The sequence below is a fragment of the Acomys russatus genome, chromosome 32 (genome assembly GCF_903995435.1).
Source record: "Acomys russatus chromosome 32, mAcoRus1.1, whole genome shotgun sequence".
NCBI lineage: Eukaryota > Metazoa > Chordata > Mammalia > Rodentia > Muridae > Acomys > Acomys russatus.
Genome location: NC_067168.1, coordinates 31,631,993 through 31,642,434, shown reverse-complemented (window position 1 = coordinate 31,642,434; position 10,442 = coordinate 31,631,993).

The following is a 10,442-nucleotide window of genomic DNA, read 5'->3' as shown; positions in this document are numbered from 1 at the left end:
CAGCATAGGGAACAAACGGCATTGGCAAAGGAAAAGGCTGGAAACCCAGCTGGCCAAGGCAGACTATGTGGCTAGTACTGCCATGTTGGAAAACACAACCACAGAGAAGTTTTTGGGGTTTGCATTGGGGAACAGTTCATTCTCTGTTGGCTTGGTTCAATAACTCTTTACTGTTATTGTCATTGTTACAATAAAGAAAGAAACGATAAGAGTCTCTCATCCATGGTGGTACTAAAATGGATCTTCCAAAACCGAGTCAAATGCTAATTAGTTCTGGGATAAGTCCAGAGGGACTGTGGTGCTGCAAGAAAACAACTGTGCAATAAATCTCCATCCAACCTATTAGTTGCATTCATTAATTCTTCTATTGGTTTCTATGTCATCTGTTCGTTTAACCAATGTGATAGAAATGTTAACATTTCTTACTGCTCTCGTGAGTTTGTGCCTTTCTCCTGTGATTCTGTATGTATGCTTTATGAATTTTGAAGCTAATAGGTGCATACCATTTCGTAATGGTTTTCCCTTTTATCATTCACTGCTTCTCTTTATCTCTAATAATAGTTTGCTTTGAGTTCTATCTTGTCTCATATAATGGTATTATATGGCTTTCCTTTTTCTTTCCTTTGGTTTTTTGTTTGTTTGTTTGTTTGTTTTTTCTTGAGACAGGGTTTCTCTGTGTAACCTTGGCTGTCTGGACTTGTTTTTTAGACCAGGCTGGCCTCGAACTCACAGAGATCCACCTACCTCTGCCTCCCAAGTGCTGGGATTAAAGGTGTGCACCACCAGTGCCCAGATTAGCTTTCTTTTTGTTAATATTATGTTGGTATACACTTTTTTCCTGTTCAAAAGGTTTCAAACCTTCATGGTTTTTAAGAGATCTGTCATCAGTGACATTTAACTAGATTCTTGCTTGATCTCACAGTCTCTATATTTTGTAGGCGATTCTGATCCACTTACATCTGATGTAATCTGCATGACTTTCTCACTGTGGTTAACTAGACACCTAGGAGACGAGCCTCTGGGTACATCTATTTAGGTTAAGGCTAACCTTTGAGAATGTGTGAGGGGCTGCTTTGATTAACTGATGTGAGAAGACCCATTTGGGGATCCTGCAGGGCGTACGATGGAGAGGGCAACTGAGTACTAACAACATTGCATGCTTTCTTCACTCTCTGCTCTTGACAACCATGCAATAGGATTGGCTCTCTCCATTTTCTGCTGCTATGACCGGGCCCCCCATCCCATCCCCAGCCCCCCACTCCCCACTCCCTCACCCCCCTTCGCCTCCTGTCACGCTGGAGCATAACCTAGAACTGTGAGCCAAAAGCCTGGTGTTTATTCACAGCAACAGAAAAAAGAAACTAAGATGGTTATATCAATTTGTGATAGATATTTTAATTTTTCTAGCATTTATATTAATTCTTTATAATACTCAAATTTCCATTTCCTTCCTGGATGGGTTTTTTAGTGACAATCCTGAAATTTTGGTTTCTTTAAAAAACACAGAAATAAACCAGGCAGTGGTGGTGCATGCCTTTAATCCCAGCACTTGAGAGGCAGAGGCTGGTGGATCCCTGTGAGTTCAAGGCCAGCCTGGTCTACAAAGTGAATCCAGGACAGCCAGGGCTACAGAGAAACCCTGTCTCCAAAAACCAAACAACAACAACAACAACAACAACAACAACAACAACAAACCCCACAGAAATATAAGAATGTTTTGGTTTTAATTCTACGTATAGGGAAAGGGGCTGCTTTGCAGCAGCTGACTGATTTCCCTGGCGTTCTAGCAAAGCTGTGGTGGGTCTTCCCAGCTGTGGATAGTTTCTGCGATTGGAATACTGGGAATTTTTGAGAGGGTATATAAATGCTAGAGCCCCATTGGTGGGGTGGGTGGTTGTTGGTCATCTGGAGGGATTGGTTTCAGTTTGTTAGTAGTCATGTTCAAAGAAAGAAACCCAACGGACAGCTCATTCTCCACAGCTATGGGGAGAGCAGGTACTGCCTCTGACATGAACTCTGGTGCCCTGATTTGATCACTTTCTTTTGGTGGGGAGGCCTGGCAGCACACAGAGGAAGGGTAGGCATGCAAAGGATGAGACCTGATAGGCTGTGGTCATATGGTGGAGGAGGAGGTCCCCTTCCGTTAGAGGTCTAGGGGAGGGGAATAGGGTAAAAGAGGGAGGGAGGGAGGGATGCGAAGATACAAGTGAGGGGATAACAATTGGAATGTAATCTGAATAAATTATAATAAAAGAAATTAGATCCAGATCCCCCCCATCTTTTCTTCTATCAAGTGATGGGGGTGAAACCAGAGGACAAAGGGTGGGAAAAGGTAGAACCCACAAAGTAGCAAGAGATGAACTACACGTTTTATTTTGTAATTTCTCAGCATGTTGAATGAAATCTTTAGTTTTATTCATGTCTTTCAGCATCTGTTAGTCTGTTAGTCTGGAAGCCATAAACTTATGCCATTTGACAACTGGAATTTTTTGTTTGTTTGTTTGTTTGTTTGTTTGTTTTTCGAGACAGGGTTTCCTCTGTGTGGCCTTGGCTGTCCTGGGCTCACTTTGTAGACCAGGCTGGCCTCAAACTCACAGGCAGCCACCAGCCTCTGCCTCCCGAGTGCTGGGATTAAAGGTGTGTGCCACCATACCTGGCTGTCAATTGGAATGTTTGAAGGGCATAGTTTGTCCCCCTTGGGGGGACCACATTTCTTAGTGACTCGATCTGAGTGAGGTAGTCCCAGGTGGGCTATTATATGGGTAATGTTGTCTTCACTGTATCAGATTTAGTGATGTATGACGGCCATTGCCCCTCACAGAGAATATTACTTTTAGTATTGAGTTTACAACTAATACGTAACCAGTGAAGAGACACTTTAAGGCCATATAAATAAATAACCTCATCACTAGTCCCTTCCTCTTCATTTGATAACCATTGATAATTCTTGGTGTGGATGGTTCTTTACTATTAGGGCTGCAAAGTGGTAACAAAGTTGTAACAGAGCTGGACTTTTCAAGCTTAGTTCTCTTGGTGCTTTCACTCATCCATCACTCACTGTAGTACTGAGGACTCACTCGCCCATCACTCACTGTAGTACTGAGGACTCACTCAACCATCACTCACTGTAGTACTGAGGACTCACTCAACCATCACTCACTGTAGTACTGCGGACTCACTCAACCATCACTCACTGTAGTACTGAGGACTCACTCGCCCATCACTCACTGTAGTACTGAGGACTCACTCGCCCATCACTCACTGTAGTACTGAGGATTCACTCGCCCATCACTCACTGTAGTACTGAGGACTCACTCGTCCATCACTCACTGTAGTACTGAGGACTCACTCGCCCATCACTCACTGTAGTACTGAGGACTCACTCGCCCATCACTCACTGTAGTACTGAGGACTCACTCGCCCATCACTCACTGTAGTACTGAGGACTCACTCGCCCATCACTCACTGTAGTACTGAGGACTGAATGTGATGCCTTGCCCATGCTGGGTGTCTTAAAAGTTTGAAGGCATGTAAGCAGTCTTAGTAATTCTACAAAAAGAGATCATGAAATTTATCTTTTTAACTTGCATTTAAAATTTTTCTGTAGTATTGTCTTCACAATACTAAGTAAAGGTTTTCAATCTAAAACAATATTATTATTTCTTTGGTGTTTTTTAAGATAAAAACATGAGTTTAGTTCTCCCATGGCATAACTATGCAGGGAGGTGGGTAGCATTACATCATTTTGACCAGCTAAATATAATCAGTTTTGTTTTGAGTACATTGTATCTATATAGCTAGGGATTCTTGGTAAATTTTAAAAATAAAAATAAGTCTAAAAATAAAAAGAAATACTTAATTCATAATAACTTTTTCAAGATTCTTTTTAAAATTTTTAATTTGTATTTTAGATAGGACCTCTCTATATAGCCTGGCTGTTCTGGAACTCAATATATAGACCAGGCTGACCTCAAACTCACAGACATCCACCTGCCTCTGCCTCTCAAGTACTGAGATTAAAGTTATGTGCTACCACACCCACCTATTTTTGAGAGTCTTTATTTACTCATTCAGTGGGTTTCCTGAATGTCTATTTCCTATAATTTCAGAGACAGCACACCTTTGCCTCAACATAGAATCAACAAATCAAAAGCTTAGGATATAACAAAGAAAACACATACTTTGGCTTGACAGTAATTCCATACAGAGATCAGTGATGAAGAATGGAGTTATCCTCAGCACTGAGTGCCTGAAAAGTGAAAGCCCTTTGTTGCTTGATGGTGAAAGAAATAGAAGACAAGATCCCTTTGACGTCAGAACACCAACCCATTCAGGATGATGGCTCAGCCCATCATCTAACTGGGAGAAACTTTATTTTTCCTGGGTGTGCCTGGCCAGTGTTCCTCACCACTTCACTGGGTAGAGATAAAATTGGGACACTGTCTCTACTAAGCTCCAAACATTCTCCACTGAAGTAATTATGATGCGATACTTGTTTTTAGGAAAGATAGCTTAGCAGGTTTAGCTGTTATGACTTCTTTGATATTCTCGGACCTCAGGATTTGTTTTCTTAGAGAAATTCACATAGCGTTTACTGCCTGGAGTTACTTGCAAGTGTAATAGATCTCTGGTAGTTAGACTCAAGCCCCTGGTTTATCTAGCTTGGGGTTGGCTGAGGGGGGAATGGGACTGTCTTAATCAGCCATATTGGAAATCTCAGATATTTTCATCCTTTTATCTACTTTCCATCCACAGTACTCAACTCCTCAAATGAACAGTCAAACATCTTCCACTTATTGAGGTACGCCAACTTTGAGACATGTCTAGGACTTACTGCCTAGCCTAACTACAGCCATTTTGTTTTGAAGTCTCCATTTTGATCATAAGGTGAAATTAAGTTCAGGCTCTCAGGCACTGCCTGTCTTTTATTTATGATTCAATACTTGTTCAATGTTCTGCTTGCATTAGTGATATATGTTCTATTTAAAACAAACCACAATACCCTGCTATGTTTCTTTCCCCCAGAATGATGGGGAACTCAAAAGTCCCTATGGCTATATCCTAGCCAACCAGCTTAAAATGCTTTGTCTAGCTATCTAGATACAATATACTCAGAACAAAATTGATTATATTTAGCTAGTCAAAATGATGTAACGCTCCTTCTCACCCCTGCTTCCTACATCTGGTTACCTAGTTGTTACCTGGTTATGGTCTTTATCATAAAAAGCCTGCTTTAGAAACAGACTAGTGTCACAGTCTGGCTCTCAAGCCCAGATTGTGTCCCTGGCTGGTCAGTCTTTATTCAGCATTCAATGAACTTCTGTCACTCTGAGTGTGCAGTTGGAGCAGTCAGTGTGTGGCTATTCCTGAACCCGGAACACACTGAGGATGGAGACAGCCTTGACAAAGACAACACTTTTACTCAACTATGCTTAGGGCTGACGTCACCCAGACTTCACAGTCTAGTGGTGAGCTGACTTCCCCGGAGCCTCACTCTTCCACTCATCCTCCCTACCTGGCAAGATTCTGGAAACACAGGACTAGAGACTTTCTGGCTCTCTGTGAGGGTCTAACCAGTGGCTAGAGTAGAGAATTCCTCATGCTTGAAGAAGATGCCATTGTGGCTATTGTGGGAATGAACTGTGCTGGACCTGCCCCTCCTGTGTCCTCCGGTCTGGCAAAGGAGTCTCATCCCTTCCTTTGATGAGAGGAGGTGAGAGGTAATGACTTAACTGGCGTGGCACACATCTTCCTCTCTTTCTGGAAGTGGCTAAGCCCTGTTTACAGGAACAGCGAAGGGAAAGAGAACTCCTATCTCTCCAGAGGCAGGCCTTTTTCAGAAGCTAGTCACCCCATTTGGGTGACCGGAAGCCTGAGCTCTGCCCAGGATGAATGAGTGAGAGCAGAGCATGATTTTTCAAGGCATTTCACGATGGTGGCACATGCCTGGCTGTAACCCCAGCACGATGGGTGCTAAGGGAAAAGGACTGCCAGGAGTTTGAGGCCAGCCTTGGATGCATAGCAAGACTCTACCTCAAAACAAAAACCTACGTGTCAGTGTGAGAAAAGACCACACGAGACTGTGCAATTCATTTGAAGAAGTGGATGCCCAGTGAAAGCCAAGATGGTTGTTTCTTCAGGACTGGGAGTCAGCAATGAAGCCCCCAATTTCATTGACTGCCCACTTCCTGTCCACACTGTGATCCTCCCTCTCCATATGGCTCTTCTGAATTTGTACTAAAGTATTTGGCCACAAAAAGAAAACAGCAGCCATGCTCTGTTCCAATTTGCAGAAAAGGAAGTGAAATTAACAAGTTTAAAAAAAGTATTTTCAGTTTTTCCTCCTAAGTATTTTTTTTTTATCTAAACTTCTCATACTTGGTGCAAGCATGCAACAGAAGTCAGTAAAATAGCACACACAGACAACAACACTATGAAACTTTAGACAAGTTACGACTGGCCCTAGTTTCATCTGTGATTTTTTATTGTGGATCTGTGATATCTAAGTGTGTCAATATATTCCTAAAACAAAAAACAAAACAAAAGAAAAACCAACCCCCCCAAAAAACAACAACAACAAAACAAAACCCTGTTTTGTATGATACAATTACAGTTCCTCCTAGAAGAAATCTTGTGTTCTTTCAGGGACTCACATCTGGGTGAGTGCGCAGAGGGATGGATGCCTTGCACACTTCTATTTATTTATTTATTTATTTATTTATTTATTTGAGATAGGGTTTTTCTCTGTGTAGCTTTGGCTGTCCTAGACTCGCTTTGTAGACCAGGCCGGCCTGGAACTCACAGTGATCTGCCTGCCTCTGCCTCCCGAGTGCTGGGATTAAAGGCGTGCGCCACCATGCCTGGAACCTTGCTCACTTCTTAGTGAGCCCAGAGCAAAGCCAAGCTATCTGTCTGGCTCTGCTTGCCTTGTTGTAACACAGGGTTGAGGACACCAGTGGCTGTGGCTCCACAGGATGCTTTTTCTAGAGTGCTCTCACGTGAACAAACACCTTCAAAGTACACACTTCCACATACACACAAAACACTGTTACTGTCAGATTTTTATAATGGTTTGTTTTAGGTCAATGCCTTTAGCTGTAAATTTTTGTGCATGTGGTGGGTTTTTTTTTTTTTTTTCCAGTTTTTCGAGAAAGGGTTTCTCTGTGTAGTCTTGGCTCTCCTAGACTCACTTTGTAGACCAGGCTGGCCTTGAACTCACATCCATCTGCCTGCCTCTGCCTCCCGAGTGCTGGGATTAAAGGTGTGTGCCTCCATGCCTGGCTTCCAGGAGAGCGTTTAAAAACAGATGTTTAGGCCTCTCTCTTGCCACTAACAATCTGAAAATATGGAGCTGAGTTTTTTAAGCTCTGTAAGTTTTAAGTTGGGACCATAGCGGCGAACTGCTGAGCTGGTGACTTGAGGTTCGCCTTTGTAAGCACTGCCCAGTGTCCCTGGGCCCTCCTGTTTTCATGGCAAACCTCAGTGGCTGTAGACCACAGGACCTGGGCCTTCTCTCTCTGGGGCAAAGGTAGCTAAATGGGGCTTTGGACCATTAAGTCAGCTGTGTAATGGCAGGGGCATCCGAGGCAGCCTCACTTTGTAGTTTTGCTGTTTTTCTACCATGGCTCTTTTCCTCATTTGCCTTATTTTTCCAGAACAGCATCTTTTCTTTGCCTGCTCCCTCAGCTTTGGTTTCTTTCCTAAACATCTGTTTCCTTTGTTGGTATCCTCACCTTTGTCCCATGCCCAATGGTGGATGGTGCTATTTTGGCAGCAGGCTGGCTGCTATTAGCACCTTGCCACACTTCCTGAGGGAGGCGGGGTGAGCAAGCCAGCGAGGGAACACATCAGATTCTATGTGTCTGCAGCTGGTAGAAGAAATGGACAGTCACCTCGGAGCCCTGATGCCATCTCAGTTCCATCATTTAAACAGGACACCAGTTTAGATAAGGGAATTTATGTTGGATGCTCCGAAAAGCCATTTATCACCATTCATTTCTGACACGCCCACCACATGTCCCTACCAGGATGATGACGCAGTACTTAGCTCCTTTGCAGACAGAGCAAATTCACCACCACAACAGAACTGATAGATGTGTTGCTGCCCTGGCAGAACTAATGGATGCCTTACCCTTTTTCTTTAAAACTACAAACTGTCCAAATGCTTAAACATACCTCCTGCCCATATGTAGTCCGCTTTTGATGGAGAAATCAAGATTACAACTGTCAATTTTGCTCTCCTCATCAGATGCCAAGACGAGCAGCCATGGCCCTCCCATGCCAGATGCCAAGACGAGCAGCCATGGCCCTCCCATGCCAGGGCACTGTGGCCAGCTGAGGTCATCTATTAGCTTCTATGGTGGCATGGGCTCAGTCATTATGATTCAAATGGCTCATCTAACTTGAACTGACCACCTCAGTAATCTACACAGAATGAGAAAAATGTGGCGTAGAAAGGTGGAAGATGAAGACAGCAAAGACTGCGTCTTCTCCTTTCAGTGAGTCCTAGGCAACTGTACGGGCAGAATCTGAATGGCACGCGTCAGCTGTCTGGGGCAGCACACACTGAGTGACCACTGACATTGATGGGTAGCGGGTCTTACAGCAGATGTGACAGCACTGAGCCTGAAGAACCATTGGTTGTTAGGGTGAAGGAAAATGAATGGAAAATTCCCTAATCTGCTATTAGTCAGGTAGTCTGTCATGAGAGACGTTATATAGAAAACAGGTGAGTAGGGAGCCCTGAAGACACCTGCTCAGCTCAGCCTCACAGCATGGTGACCTACTTATGTGTCTCCAAATCCTTGGTTCAGAAGTTTAGCCAAACAGGTATCAGCAACATGCCTCACCTGTTTCCTACAGACCTGTTATGGAAACAGGATAGGCAATCCAAGTCCATCCTTCCTGACACAATTTCCCGTCCAAGTGGAGTCTTCCCAAGTGGTGACACTTTAGCAAAGCAGGTGGCAAAACACATTTTTAACACCATCCTCCCAAGGGGAAGTGAATTAGGTGGCACCATGGCTTTGTGATTTAGACCAGGAGACAAGACAGCGTGACAGAGCTGACGCTTTATTTCTGCCTTGACAGTGACGAGTCACATGTTTGATGGCTTCCCCAGTGTCATTTCAGAAGGTCAATGCTGCAATCAGTGACTCCAGCACAGCTTTTCTTCCTGATGGGTTTTCGCTGACAGGGCCAGCAGTGCCTCTGCAAGTAAGAGGCACTCTCACTGTGACCGACAGCCTTCTTCAAAGAGGGGTTCTTCTGACGCCCCAGCCTGGTGGAGTGTGCAGGTTTTGAGAACCACAGTGCTGACTTGGCTCATCTGTGTGAGACTAAATTAGAATGCTTCCAACACCAAAGCAAACCCCTGGACACAGCTCCATCTGTATTCCCATCACATACTGCGACACAGTCGGATGCCAGTCAGCCTGACCTGTGGCAGCTGTACAGGTTATTCCTTCATGCTACCCTTTGCCTGACCCTCAGTATTACAGCATTAAAGTCAACTACTACTGACATGCAAGTTCTGTCCCCTTCCCTGTCCCATGGAAGAAATGCTCTCATGGAATTCAGGCCATGACAACGGGCATCATCCAGTTACTCAAGCCAGGGCACCATGGAGACAGGCTGATCCACATTAGACTTCAGCTTTGGCCGCCCTAGCAGGGAGTGGTGGGTCCTAGAGGTCTGAAAGGTGATGGCTCATACCTGTCAGTATACCTAAGATGGCATCCTTGACCAGTTGGCTCCTTTTCTTTTTAAATTAGTAAACAGTCTGGCTGTGTAGCTCCAGCTGGCCTTGAACTCAAACCTGCGGCTTTCCTCAGCTTCTCTAGAGCCAGGATTAAGGTGTGTGTGTACCTCACTGGCTACCAGCTGGTGCTCCTGAGGCTTATGGGATTTAAGGCTCAATACTGTTTATAACCAGCAAAAATGTTGGTACCAATGGCTCATTGGAATATAATTTGGTTACAAAAAAACTGCCTGATTTCAAGACAAAACTCTGAAATGGCATGTCAGGTTCAAGCTCACATCAGAAGCCAAGAGGAGTGAACTGGCCACAGGCGCACAGTGCTCAGCGGCAGGGATGAGCACTGGCTTGTCGAGAGCAGGCGGTGCTGGGACCACATACCCACCGGTGCTCATTTTAACACAGGTTTCTGTACCTCAGGTTAAAACACACACACACACACACACACACACACACACACACACACACACACACACACACACACACACACACACACACACACACACACACACACACACACACACACACACACACACACACACACACACCCTCCACCTTCTGACCTCTAAGGGACTGTAAATGTAAAGGAATGGTTTCTTTTCTGCAACAGGCAGCAATGTGGCTTCCCTAGGTTCTGTTTCACAACCAGACTTTAAGAGAGATAAATCTTTAATGAATGTTGAGT